The sequence below is a fragment of the Chiloscyllium punctatum genome, chromosome 8 (assembly GCF_047496795.1).
Source record: "Chiloscyllium punctatum isolate Juve2018m chromosome 8, sChiPun1.3, whole genome shotgun sequence".
Taxonomy (NCBI): domain Eukaryota; kingdom Metazoa; phylum Chordata; class Chondrichthyes; order Orectolobiformes; family Hemiscylliidae; genus Chiloscyllium; species Chiloscyllium punctatum.
Window position 1 is genome coordinate 30,744,596 of NC_092746.1, and position 14,976 is coordinate 30,759,571.

General features: G+C 40.9%; 1 long non-coding RNA gene across 1 annotated transcript; it reads right to left on the reverse strand.

Annotated features, from left to right (window-relative positions):
• Positions 1-8,296: 8,296 nt before the first annotated feature.
• On the reverse strand, positions 8,297-12,981 carry LOC140480450 (uncharacterized). Its single transcript, XR_011961295.1, has 3 exons — positions 12,758-12,981; positions 11,737-11,912; positions 8,297-9,548 (listed from the first exon to the last, which is right to left on the reverse strand). It is a non-coding gene; the product is annotated as an uncharacterized lncRNA (long non-coding RNA).
• Positions 12,982-14,976: the final 1,995 nt, after the last annotated feature.

A 14,976-nucleotide genomic window follows, 5' to 3' on the forward strand; every position in this document is an offset into this window, starting at 1 on the left:
ATTTATTCCTATTTGTGCCATCAGCTCATCTGTCTTGTTACAAGTGCTGCATACATTAAGATAAATAGCCTTAAGCTTTGACCTTTTGCCATTATTACTTATTCTGGTTTGAATTTCTGCAGCACTCTTCTGACTTATATCTTCTGTCTTTCCTGTCACACTTTGAGTATCATTCCCCCCTTCTCCAACTTACATCTCTGCTCCTTTGTTTCATTTTGATTTTTTAAGATTCCCTTCAATTGCAACTAATGAGATTAAAGCCCTTTCTACAGTTCTAGTTATATAATGCCACAAGACAATGATGCCAGCAGCATGGTTCAAATGAAGCCTATCCCAACAGAGAAGTGATTTCTTTTTCCAGCGCTAGTGCCAGTGAACTATGAATTGAAACCCTTTTCTCCCACACCAATCCTTCACTCACACAATTACCTCTCTAATCCTTTTTACCGACATCAATTTGCATCTGGCTCAGATGGTAACCTGGAGATTATTACTCTTGTGGGCCCGCCTCTTAATTTAGCCTGGAGCTGCTCATAATCCCTTGTTATCCATTCTTGGATAAAGTTCAGGAAGCAATGTAATAGCCTGATTAACTCAGGAAAAGAGGCACATTTTAATGTACGAACACCCATCCACAAACTGTCTTGCACCATTCTTCAGATGTAAGGTAAGTTGTGAGAGGCATTCCTGCAGTTTACAGAGAGATATCCATAAGTAACTGGACAATTGGAGTATTATGTGGAAAATATGCATTTGGAAAGAAGAAGAAAAGAACAGAAAGGATATTTAAATGGTTAAACATTGCAGAAAGCTGCAACAGAACAACATTGTGATTCTTTGTGTGTGAAACACTGAAAGCTAGCACACAGTTACAGCAGGTAATCAGGAAGGCTAATAGAATATTAGCCCCTATTTCAAAGAGGTAAGAGTATTAGAGAAGGGAAATATTACTGCAACTGTAGATTGTGAGACCATATCTGGAGTACCATGACCAATCTTGGTCCCTATTATACTTTCAATGGAGGCTGTTCAGAGAAGGTTCACTAGGAAGATCCCTGGTACAGAAGGATTGTAATTATGAGCAAAAGTTAAACAGATTGGGACTCTCCTCACTGGAGTTTAGAAGAATGAGAGGTGATATCACTGAAAGATATAGGATTCTTATCGGGATTGATAATGTAAATGCTGAAAGGACGTTCCCCCTCATGGGAGAGTTTAGGACCAGAGGGCCGAGTCTCAGAATACATTTTAAGACTGAGATGAGGAAGACTTTCTTCTCTAAGAGGATCGTGAGTCTTTGGAATTCCTTGTCATAGCGAGCTATGGAAATAAAGACCTTGTACATATTTAAGATAAGATAGATCCTTGAACAGTAGGAGAATCAAGTGTTATGGGCAAAGTGCAGGAAAGTGGACGTGAGGAATATCAGATCAATGATGATTCTATTGAGTGGCAGACCAGGCTGGGGAGGCTAAACAGCCTACTCCTGCTCCTATTTCTTATATATGACCAGTGTTGCTATATGTTCATGAGCAGGTTTGCTTTTGAGGCTGTCCTATTACAGGCATGCACACACCAGGCTAGCTACTTCCACATCAGTGGGCTCAGTCAGACAGTTAAATGGTTTTTAAATGGTGAGTCACACCTTATGGATAAGCACCAAAAGACACTGGCAGCAGGGTCAGCAGGGCAGGGTTTGTGTTGTAAAATCCTCTATTGGCTCAGCACATACAGAAGCAAATGCTGAATTCTGGGAATCATTGCAGAGGAATACGTGAGAAATGCATTTGAAGCTTTGCAATGAAATGGCACATGTACCATGCATATGGCTCGCAAAGAGAGGACGGAGGAATCTAACTGCAACACCAGTGCTTCGTGGTGGAGATAATTGTGAGAATGTCTGCAATTCAGGCTGTGCCTGTCTGCGTGGTGCTTCGCATATGGCCCTCAAACGATTCCATTTTGGCCCTGGCTTTACATGTCAAACTTTAGTTGTTTTAAACAGGTTAGGGTGCTTTATTTGTAGAGTAACAGCATACCACTGGTCTGCATCGAGCTGGTGTGCATCAGAACAGTAGGCGTGATGTGGGTGGCATGGTGACACAGTGGTTAGCACTGCTGCCTCACAGCGCCTGAGACCCTGGTTCAATTCCCGCCTCAGGCGACTGACTGTGTGGAGTTTACACATTCTCCCCGTGTCTGCGTGGGTTTCCTCCAGGTGCTCCGGTTTCCTCCCACAGTCCAAAGATGTGCAGGTCAGGTGAATTGGCCATGCTAAATTGTCTGTAGTGTTAGGTAAGGGGTAAATGTAGGGGCATGGGTGGGTTGCGCTTCGGCGGGTCGGTGTGGACTTGTTGGGCCGAAGGGCCTGTTTCCACGCTGTAATGTAATCCACTCTAATGTGATGCTGGGCCAAATAAGGAAACATGGAGTTAGGAACTCCACTGAATGCTCCCCACTTTGTACCAGCTCTCTATTACATCAAGCAGTGAGCTGGATGCCGACCAATGACCAGATCTGCCCTGTATATGTTTGGGTAAGTCAGTCTTTAGTGAAACCCTCATGGACTCTAAATGCCCGTGGTCAGAGATAAGAATATGTGAGCAGTCAGAGTAGGGATGTGAGCTGCTTGTCTATCGCTCAGCTGAAGCCATGTAGAGTGATAAGTGAAAGAAATTTTAATTCACCAAGGATATTGCATGTGTGTTTGACAAAGAGTTGTGATTTTCAGTTCTCTTTCCTTCCAACTCTATGGAAAATGTATTGATTGGTAATGCTTCCAGGTTTTGCATATTATCGAGTGCTGTGGGTAATGCTGAATGTTGACACCTGATAGGCAGGTGGACATATCGCGCACGGATGTGTGGTTGAAGGACGTTTTAACGAAAGGGGTGGAGGTAGGTGGCAGTGTCATAGCTGGTGAAAACTTTATTACATGATGATGGCAAAGTACTGCAAACGAACTTCCCAGCTCTGAGAGCATCTCTGAAATGCCAGGTCAAACTCTCAGTCCAGTTCTCGTAGTGCACTGCAAGGAGAACAGATTGATGGCAGTGGGAACTTTCACAGCCACTGCTGATGAGTGGCAGGCACACCTAGCAGGTAGCAATGAGAAAACAAGGAGTTTTGGTGAATCTTTTACCATGCTGTTGGTGTACACTTGATATGTTCTGAACTTCTCAGGAGGTTTCTAAGCTGAGAAGAGGTCTCCGTGAAATGTTTGCCAGAGGGACCTGACAAAGCAGCCATGAACACCCAGTTTCGGCAAACTGAAGTTTAAAGGATACCATATAATGCATCTGAGATTGTTTTTCTATCACTGGCAAGCTTTCCAAATGCTAGAAAGGATTTGCCAGAACCAAGAAATATGAAGGCATGATTAAAGGAATTGAAAATCCATCTCCTTTCTACACCAAAAGACACTGGCAGCAGGGTCACCATTTGGGCGGCACGGTGGCACAGTGGTTAGCACTGCTGCCTCACAGCGCCAGAGACCCGGGTTCAATTTCCGCCTCAGGCGACTGACTGTGTGGAGTTTGCACGTTCTCCCCGTGTCTGCGTGGGTTTCCTCCGGGTGCTCCGGTTTCCTCCCACAGTCCAAAGATGTGCAGGCCAGGTGAATTGGCCATGCTAAATTGCCCGTAGTGTGAGGTAAGGGGTAGATGTAGGGGTATGGGTGGGTTGCGCTTCGGCGGGGCGGTGTGGACTTGTTGGGCCGAAGGGCCTGTTTCCACACTGTAAGTAATCTAATCTAATCTAATCTAATTATCATATTGTGTAAATGCTGTGTTAATTGTCAACTCACCTATGCCAATTGTGGCACTGAGACAAGTGAATAGGTTACTCACTGACATGAAAGCACACCTCTGTTAAACCTGAATGTGGGTGCACTGGAGCTGGCTTACAATGTACTACAATGTTCTTGCATTCTTGCCATCAATGTGACCTTCACCCTACCCATTCTTTTGTGCAAAGTTTCCACTTCCATTTTACACTTGACTGGTGTTACCTCAAAAATCACATGGTCAGTCTTCCTCTTGACTGAATTCAATTCTCCAGATCATTTGCTTTACCTCAGACTTTACTCATTCACGCTCAGCTCCAGATTCTGCTGTTTGTTCCTGTATGCATCTAGTTTAGTTTTGTCCCAAACAGAGTCAGAATAAATTCAAAAACAGAAAAGCAACTGGAAGGTAGAGAATGAAAATGAGATTCATGAAACACAATAAGAAAGGAAGAGCAGGTGGGTGACACTGAGGTGAGAGTGGTGTATATACGTAGGAAGTCTTGCCCAGTACTGATGATTTTGTTCAACATGAATCCAGTTTGTTCTGATATAACATAATAGTTTTGTTCCCATATGATCCCGCATTATAAGAAAATCATGTAATAGCAACACCATTTAAAACAATGGGGCTGGAATCATGTTATAGCCAATACAGGTAAGGAAAGTTCCACATTCTACAAATACAATCATGTTACAGCCAATTCACGTTGAAGATACGTGCATTATAGCAGAACCAACTGTAATCTTTATTTGATACAAACATCCAAGGGGAAGTTCCTACTCTCCTGAATGTCCATATTTGTTCTACAAATATGGTATTTCAGTAGTCAACCTATGGTTATTTTAACCAAACTGTTCAGAAATGTTATGACTTACCTTCAGGGCAGGTGGGACTTGAGCGCGGGCCTCCAAGCCTAGAGGTAGGGACACTACCACATCACCTCAAGACTCGATTTAACTCAGTGGAAGTGCAGACAAACATAGTTAGCAGAATTCTGCATGCCGAGCTAGAGTTTTCCTAATCCATCGCCTTAATCACTCAGCCATGACAATCAGTGGAAAGCAGTCAATTCATAGTTACAAAATACTGACTTGTCCACCTTCTTCATTCTTATTTAGATCTTTTGTATGACTCTGTCTATCTCCACGATCTCGTCTCCTCTTGATTGAATCTTTCATACGAGACAAGTTTCTCTCAACTTTGAGCAGTTTGGGTTTTACGCTAAGTATCCCATGACGCCCACTCTTTAATCTCCTCTTATTGTGGAAAAGAATGCTGAATTGTCGAGCACTCGAGAAAGAATGTGCAAACACAGGGAATATGAAGGCAAATGTAGGTGGCATAATGAGGGAGAGATGAGATGTGGGAGAATTAGTGAGAAAAGAAAAGTGTGACATATGAAAGTACATGGAGGCAAACAGAGTGGCACAGGTGTATTAACAGAATGGAGAATAAACTGGAAAACAGAGAAACAGTATCAAATAGTTGCATAGAATAAGACACAAGGTCATGAGAAAACAATTTCTCTTTTAGACTTTTCCATGAGCTATGTTTTCCATGAGGACCTCAACTATTAAGTCATACTGCGCCTTATAGGACAATAGACAAAATGTTTTTGGCCTAACTCTCAGTTCCATTTCTGATAATGACCTGCTAAGCAAAAATTACCAACAGCAGAAAATGTACAAACTCAGTCCATATAAGTCCGTCAGCCATTGAAACCTCACTGTAAGCTCGTTAAAATTCTTGGTGCTGAATGCAATTCGTGTCCAATAATCTTCCCTGTTTGTGGGGATTATTGGTCACACTTAGGCCAAAGTGTCTCACTCAATTTCCCCACATCGAGTTTAGTGTCATTGATCGTACTTCTTGGCCCTTAATGGCCCCATATCAAAAGTCTCAACCCTCCCTTTTACCTCGGCTGAGAGGTGTGAGTGGAGAAACAGCAGTGTAAAAGATTAGCATGCGTGACAAATATAATGAGAACGTTTTACAGAGTGACAACCCCTCTGAAGCACATCAAGATTCACTGACCCTGGGAAGTGACTAGTTACGGGATTTTGAAACCAACACATGGCCAGTGAAGTATTCTGGATGTATGTAGGATCGTGTTCGTGGACAAGGAGTAAATGGAATGTTATAACGAGAGAGGGGGATCTTATGCTGGGGAATATTTTTCAACCACGGTCAGATACTACACATGCGTGTGAAAACAAAATGAATTGTAAGGTGTATATTGGGTTATTGCAGAGCCAAGTGTGATATTTGCATAGTGGACGTTTTCAGAGTGTAGAGGTAACTAGTTCACTGGTTTTGTCACTCATGTAGTGCCAAACATGACAATAAGTCTGCTGTCCAAACGGCCTGTTTCTTTACTTGGTTATACTTTTAACACCAGTGATAAACAATTCCCTGGCCATTGTATCAACTTCAGTCGACCCTCTTACTGAGCTAAGTGTCCTTCCTGAAACAATCCCATTGTACAGACTTTGTTTCCCAAGCCAAACCTGTGTCCTTAACCAATCCCACTCCTCAGGCCATTTACTGAACAAACTCTGCTCTGCAAGTCAACACCCACACTCACCAATCTCAAATCACAATTTAAATAAAACAGGATCATGAGAAATCTATTTCGCTCCCTAGCCTCATGCTTCAAACCCCCTACCATTCTCAAATTCTTCTCAGCCTGACCCCGTTGCTCTGCTCTTGTTCCTGAAGTCCTTCTCCTGCTGCCCAATCAATGTTAAAATATTCCCTGTTGCTGAAAAAGGAACTTTAAGTACATATTTCAGCCTTTTAACATTTTTTACATAACTAAATTAATAACAATCACTTTTTAGCATTTCATGACTACATTTTGTCATAATTATTCTGCATTTAATTAGCAATTTTAATAAAATTCTGTTTCGTTCGACCTCTAAACCTTTACTTTGACAAGGGCCTGTGGGGAAATACAGATTTTTTTTCATGTCATTCATCTAATAAATTATCTATCCTTTTTGGTTAAATATGCACTATGTTCTTTGATGGATTTTCCTAAATTACAACAGAGACTATACCTCAAAAGTATTTCATAGGCCTTACAGTGAAGGTTAGAGAACTCTATTCTGCTGTGACCCCGTCACAATGCTTCTGAAACCTGTGAATGAGGATGGGGAGTGGGTTAAGATAGCAAAGATACAGGCACAGAGAACAACTAATGCACGTACCATTTTTCAGGCTGTTGTTAGTGATCAGGACTTGGATTAGGCAGCGCTTAAAGCAAATTGCACTCAGTGCCAGAACATTCAAGCCTGAATTTCCACACTGTAGCCATTATTGCTGCTTCAGAGTTTATAACCCAAATTGCTCACTCCATAACCCTACTGAGGTCATGACCCACACCTTGAGAAACTCTGGTGTAAACCACTCTGGGATGTCTCAAGGTTGTGAAAGGTGCTGTCTTTTTTTATTAGTTACAGATTTCCATGGCTTTAAACAACCAATCCCAATAGAATTAAGTGATGATTATTTTCTAGTTTATTTTTGAAAGGTTTAAGCAAACCATTCCCGTCAAATGCTGTTGGTTCCATTGACTTTACAAAAGGCTTTGACAAACCCATGCAATAAATGCCATTTACGCTTACTTATCTATTAAAATTTTGAACCATGCTTCATTTCCTCCAGATTCCCATCAGCAACGTGACAGGAGATTCATTAGATACAAACAAATGTGATTGATAGGCAACTCCACAAAGCTTCCTCTGAAAGGAAATAGATTGAAGTTATAAGCACATGCATGTGCACACTTGTTTGAAAAGGTAGGCTGCAGGAGTCAATTTCCTTCATCTATCCAAAAACAACTAAATTGCTGAATTTGTTTTTCTTTTTGGAGCTTGTACACTTGTGCCCTCTGGTGGCATAACTGGTTATGACTCACTGTCCTTCTTGCAGAGTTGGCTTGTACCTTTTGAAGGCAGATTGCCTCTTGACCTTTGAGAAGTAAACTTGATGATGATAATACTAATTTAGCCTATATATCACTAAATTGATATTTTCTAGCAACTAAAATTTCAAAAGTCAGGCATAAATGATTTTGCTTAGTGAACAAAACCATCCAAATCTGGCTCGGTAAACACTTGTGACCCTTATGGATTCAGGAGAGTACTCCTGCTCCTCCTGACCATTCAGGGAAAAGATTTCAAACAAATATTTTTCAGCTGAAATCTAAACACTTGCCGTATCCAGGCCGGCTCATTTCTAGATTGAGTCCTTCAATTAGCTTAATTTAGAAATATAAGGGAGAGATCATCTGCATTTGGGATGCCTAGACTAATGTTCTTGGAATTTAACATGTATGATGCAGTTTTTAAAAAAAGCAGATTAAAAAAGCACAGCAATCACACAAAGTCATTATGTGGAGCTACACCACTTTAATTTTCTTCATTATGCTGGAATGAGGCATTACGTCTGCCCCATTCTTTGCACCCCCCCTCCCCCCACCCCACCCCACCCCCGAGAGGGCCATGAGGGCAGACCCATTGCTTAGTGTTGATGCCTGTTCCACAACACTGCTCGAAAGGGACGACTCTGGTTTAGTTTATTACATTTCATAGCCGGTAGAATCCAGCGGAGGTAACTGACTCAACCCTAAATGAGAAAATTGCACAACACCGTTGATTGATGAATAAATCACAGCGAGTTGGATCCTCATGAGTCACTTCCTTCGAGTGTTGTATTCCTTAAAGATAGTCAGATGAATCTATACAGTTGTTTTGTGTTTGCTCAATAGTATTATTTATGCAGTGTGCTAAAGCAACAAAAATGACAGCTGCATATAACCTGATAGTCGTTTCACAGAATAGATGGTACCAAAGTCAAAATATTATCACAAAAAAGGAATATTAAATATCTGAGAGCTAAAAAGAAATATCGCCAAAAATAACAAACAACAGCGAAAGGTTATGACAGTAAATTAAAGCTGACAGGGGATTTTCACGGTTTCTGTATGTTATTACATAGGCAAATGCTAACAATTTTGCAAACAACAAAATCCCATACTGGCAAATGTCTAGTATATTTTTATTGCTGTTAATTGAGGGATAAAAATTGGTCGCGTTAGCTTCTTGCTCTTTTAGTGATACTGTCATTTTCTGACACTTGAGTGGCACAAAAGTTGCTTGTCACTTATCAGCTCAAGCCTGAATACTGTTCAGGTCTTTCTGTATGCAAGCACAGACTCCTTCAGTGTGAGGGGAGTTCTAAATGGTTCAGAGAATTGTGCAATCATCAGTAAATATCTCATTTCTGACGTTATGTTGGAACAAAGATCACTACTGAATCAGCTTACTATGTTTAGACTGGGTCCACTACTCTAAGGAAATTCTGCAATGAAATCCTGGAGCTGAGATGATTGGCTTCCAACAACCACAACCACCTTCCTTTATACTTGGATTGACTCTGACCAGTACTAGGTTTTCTCTCTGATTGAAGAAGAAGGGCTCATGCCCGAAACATCGATTCTCCTGCTCCTTGGATGCTGCCTGACCTGCTGCGCTTTTCCAGCAACACATTTTCAGCTCTGATCTCCAGCATCTGCAGTCCTCACTTTCTCCTTTCTCTCTGATAGCCATTGATCTCAAATTTTCTAGGGCTCCTTGGTGACTCAATCAGCCAAATGCTGTCTAACGTCAATGTCAATCATTTCATCTCACCTCCATATAAAGCACTTTTGTACGTAGTTGGATCGAGGCTGGGCATGAGGAATGGAGCCAAAGGGTCCTGTTGGAATCCAAACAAGTGTGTAAGTGTGTATGGCAGATTGTTGAACAAGTATGACTTGACAGCATTGTTGATGACACCTTTAATCACTTTTCTGTTCATTGAGAGTTGACTGATGCATGATTATTGACTGAATTTGGTTTTGTCTGTTTTGTACACTGCATATAACTGGATAATTTTCTACATTTGTGAATAGGTATCAGTATTATAGTTGGATGCAGGTAGCTTTGGGGTATAAATCTTTAGTATCACATACTGCAGTAGTCTGTGCTTTAACTAGTATGCATAATTGTTTCTTAACATTACATGGATGATATTAAGTTAACTGAAGCTAGGCATCTGTAGTGGTGGGTCCTCAGGAAGGGTCTAAGATAAGTCATCCAGTTGGCACTTCAGGATAAAGATGAAAGCAAATGCTTCCTTGACATAATTAGAATTAGAATCCCTGCAATGTGGAAACAGGCCCTTCGACCCAACAAGTTCACACCGACCCTTCAAAGAGTAACCCACCCAGACCCATTCCCCTACTCTATATTTAACCCTGACTAATGCACCTTGCCTACATATCCCTGGACAGTATGGGCAATTTAGCATGGCCAATTCGCCTAACCTGCACATCTTTGTGATTGTAAGAGGAAACTGGAGCACCTGGAGGAAACCCATGCAGACACGGGGAGAATGTGCAAACTCTACACAGACTGGAATCGAACCCAGGTCCCTGGCACTGTGAGGGAGCAGTGCTAACCACTAAGCCACTGTGCCACCCCTAAACATGATTCAGAACCCTGAAGTAAGACAGACATGTTCTACTTGTAATTTTGAAATGTGTTTTTTGAAAACGGTCTGACATAGTCTGAGATATGTTGAAAATGTGGGCACAACTTCTGAATATGAAACTTCCAGCAATGAAGTTGTTCACCGTTCACCTCACTGACATCTATCAACAGGCTATGTTGCAGGCTTATCACCTGAGATTTCCACTCACCTACTTTCTGTTTTAGGACAGCATCTGCTACACAGTATCTGTGATATTTGTGGATAGAGTAAGCTTAACGAGGCTCTTTGATCAATTAGATTGAAGAATTGCCACTGAGCTACAGAGAGTCAAAAGCAGGAAGCATAAATCACATCATATAACTTAGATTCAAATAATGCAAAGAAAGCAAAATGAATATTGGAAGATGCAGATGAGTTTTAGATGAAAGATTCAAACAGAAAAGGTAAAATAATTTATTTGTGAAAATGTATAATGTAAGTTTACTTATGAGGGAATGCACTATGTTTGTTAATTTTGTTTTCAGGGCCACAGAGGTTGTTCATCAATAGATATCACTGTTGAAAAATTAAAAATTGTGTACCTTTACATACACCAGTCCTAGATTTTTTCAGTCATTGTTACTGGAGATCTGATGGGAAAATATACCAATTTGACAGCATTACAGTGATTTTAATACCTCATCTGTCAGCAAGGACTAGAACACAGCATCTTATGTACCTGCTCAGATGGGCAAAGATTCCATAACGCTATCAGAAAAAGAGAAAAGGAATTCTCCCTGTTGACTGCCTGGATAATATTCCTCACAACATTAATGCCATCAATAGATCTAACGTTATTATTTATCATGTTGCCATTTGCAGCATGCAGTTTGTCCTCCACTTTTGTCAATAGAACTATCCACTTCAAGATTAATGCATTGCTCGTGAAGTGCTTAAATATATCCTTAGGACATGAAAGGCAATGTATTAATGCAACCTCTTTGTCTTCTTGCTATGTGCCATATCTGTGGCCTTCGGGTTTCAGCTTTCATAAAGGTATAAGATGTGAATCAAGACAGATTTGAAATGAAAAGGAATTCAACTTATTGGGCTTTGTAATTCTCTCTCTGCCTCACCACCTATTTCTCCCTTTTCCCTTCATAATACCGTATTCTTTGACCAAGGTTTAACTGCTTCATTTAGTTTTTCTTCCTCTTGATCAGCACCGATTTTCCTAACACCTTGGTAGAGCATTTGGGTGTTTCAAGTCTAGCTTTCACATGTGCACATGTTTGAAATACCAGATTGTTGGGGACTTTTTCAGATGCTTTGAAGCTGTCTGTTTTTCTGAGCTCCTTTTGCCTATTGTACGTGTTCATGTTGCCTGCATCTCCAGCTGTGAACTTACATCAGTACACAAGAAATCCCTCACCTCGGAGAGAAGACTCCAAAAGGTTGGACCATATTATGTGCAGTGGGAAGCCTCTACCCCATCTTCTTTATCCAGATTTCATCCTGGGCTCTTTGAACTATGCTTCTCCTGGTTATTTGGCAAATGATGTGCTTCACAAAACTTGAAACAGGAGCTCCAAAGAAGCAAACAGAAATCTAAATAATGAGCCCAAGAAAAGGGGGTTAGGAGAGGTGACTCAGGATGATTTCAGGTATATTCGCACTGATGTGACTTCATGAGTTGCATTAATTGTTTTTCTCTTTGGAATTTTGTGACCTGGCAGTAAGGACCATAATTTGAGTTCCTTCTACACCAGCATTGTGACAGGTTAGTTTTGGACACTAAATAAAAACCTAAAGAAGTGTGGATACTGTAAATCAGAAACAGAAACAGAAATTATTGGAAAAGCTCAGCAGATATGGCTGCATCTATGAAGAGAAATCAGAGTTAGCGTTTCAGGTTGAGTGACCCTTCCTCAGAACTCCAGTTAACTCTGCTTTCTCTCCACAGATGCAGCCTGACCTGCTGAGCTTTTCCAGCAATTTCTATTTTTGTGTTTAATTTTGGTATTTGTATAAAATGTACGTCCGCTTAAAGCTTTTTCTAACATTTAGCAAATAGGAAGGTACATAACTGAAGGATTTGGTTTTGAAAATGATGAAATTTTGTTCTGTCCAATTTCATTATCAATGAAAAGCAGATTTGTTGCTGTGAGTACAAATATATGTGGTGTGGATACAAACCAGTGTTACATACAATATCTTGTTGTGTTTTCTTTAGATCAAAATGACTGGATCATAATGTGCCACTAACTGTTGTGTTCTCAGTGTTGTCATATCGTATTCCAAGACAGTCTTTTACTGTATGTTTAAAAGTAGGGCACAATTATCAATATGGTAATGTCATTGTGCCTTCAATCCATTTGTTCTTCTGTCAGTTTGTTTTGCTGATAGCTTCCTTTTAGTAATTAAAATTTTAAAAGATTTTTAAGAGCTCGTACCTGGATGAACTGCTTTAATGTTGCCTCACCAATGTACGTAAGTGGCAGAGGTCCAGTGGCAGGCTGTTCCAGAGCTTATCAGGCTGCAAGTCCAGGTTGAGTTAATAAATAATCCAATGAATCGACCATGTGTGTGTCTGACTGGCACCGGCATGTCAAAGGATTTGCCTCCAGCTGCTAAGCTTGGCCTGCCATGGGGCCTCTGATTCTCTGCTTGTTTGGAATCTGGGTTGAAGTGGTGGGAGTTTAAACTCTGCAGATCAAGGTAAATAACTCCACGGTAGTAATTTTGCTGCTTGTCAGCTGCAGATTCGCAACAAAGGTGAATGTACAGCTGTGCTGTGCAAATGAGGCAAGAGCTGGAAATTGTATTACTAGAACTGAAAGGAGTAAACTGTACACACCAATTAAACTTTATTATTGCTTTATATAACATTGAAAAGTAGGTGGCTGATGTGCGACTAACAGACACCTACCGAAGGTTTTAATTGTGCTTAACTATTACTAACATGGTGACAGAATTTGGACAGAAAGAGGTGTCATCTATTTGTGTTAGTGAATGCAGCACATTCCACACATGAAAGGAATTTCTGTAACTTTGTACTAGACTACAGTTTTTTTTGTGAATTCTATTCAGCATATGGGGAAGGTATAAAATAATTGAGACAAAATGAATCTATGAAAGCTCGTAATGTGTGAAGTAAAAAGAGAAACTGCTATAATTTATACCATGTTGGCCAACATCAGAACAAGAAAAGATAGGTTAATATTTCAAACACCTGAAAGATTCTGATTAAAGATCATCCTGCAAAAATTAATCCAAGTTTTCTGTATTTCAGATTCTGAATAGAACTGCTGTGCATTTTCAGATATTCCTGTTTTTATATAAACATGAAGGAGTTGCTCCCTAAATTTGGAATGTCCTTAGTTTGGAAGAAGTACATAATATTCAAAGAACGCTGGACCCAGTCTATAAAGCTTTTTAACAATAATTATGTAGGATTATAGAGATTTGCAGCACGGAAACAAACCCTTCAGTCCAACTTGTCAATGCTGACCAGATATCCTAAGTTAATCTAGTCCCATTTGCCAGCACTTGGCCCATAACTCTCCAAACTCTTCCTATTCATATAACCATCCTGAAGCCTTTTGCATGTTGCAATTGTACCAGCCTCCACCACTTCTTCTGGCAGCTCATTCCATACATGCACCACCCTCTGCATGAAATGTTGCCCCTTGGGTCCCTTTTAAATCTTTCCCCTCTCACCCTAAACCTGATGCCCTTTAGTTCTGGACTCCATCACCCCAGGGAAAAGTCCTTGTCTATTTACTCTATCCACGCCCCTCATGATTTTATAAACCTCTTTTAGATCACCCCTCAGCCTCTGAGGCTCCAGGGAAAACAGCCCCACCCTATTCAACTTCTCCCTAGAGCTCAAACCCTCCAACCCTGGCAACATTATTGTAAATCTTTTCTGAACCCTTTCATTTTTCATAATATCCTTCCAATAGCAGGGAGACCAGAACTGCTCACAATGATGTTCCCCATTTGCACTTCTTATTGAAATTGCATGTGCATACACTAAGCTCTGCATTTGATTTTCTACAATTTATCCTCTGTACTTGAGGCCATCTAAAACCCTGTTGCCAATGTACTCACTTGCAGTTTTCACTATCACTCTATTACTAACCTACATTGGCTTTTCAGCAAGGTTTTTATAATCTCCAAACCTTTTCTCTTTAATAGCTTCCTACCGCAACCCTCTGAGATACTGGCAGCCATCTAATTCTGGACTCTTGATTATTCCTGTTTTAATGGCTGCACCATTGCTGGAGCCCGTCTTAAAGCAGTGGCAGGCAGGAATGTGGCTGGGTTTCAGAGAGAAAAGGGAACTCTTCCTCGCAGAAGGTGATTGGCAGAGACCATCTCATCACACATGCTGACATCTTGCTTTTTCAGTATCATCCCCATCTGCTTTCAAACCCACCACCTTCTTATCTGCTGGGCCTGTGCTTCCCCTGATCAACTGTCCCCTATCGGGGCCTTGCTATCCTCAAAGTTGAACCTCTCAGGGGGTCACATTATGCAGACTGCAGCAAACTACCTCAACAACTGAGATTATTGCAAGAGGTTATTGGAACAAGGTACCAGCTGACTATTCCAGGCACCGGATAAAGCGCCTTCTGAGTCTATAAATCTGATACCTTATCCAAACTTG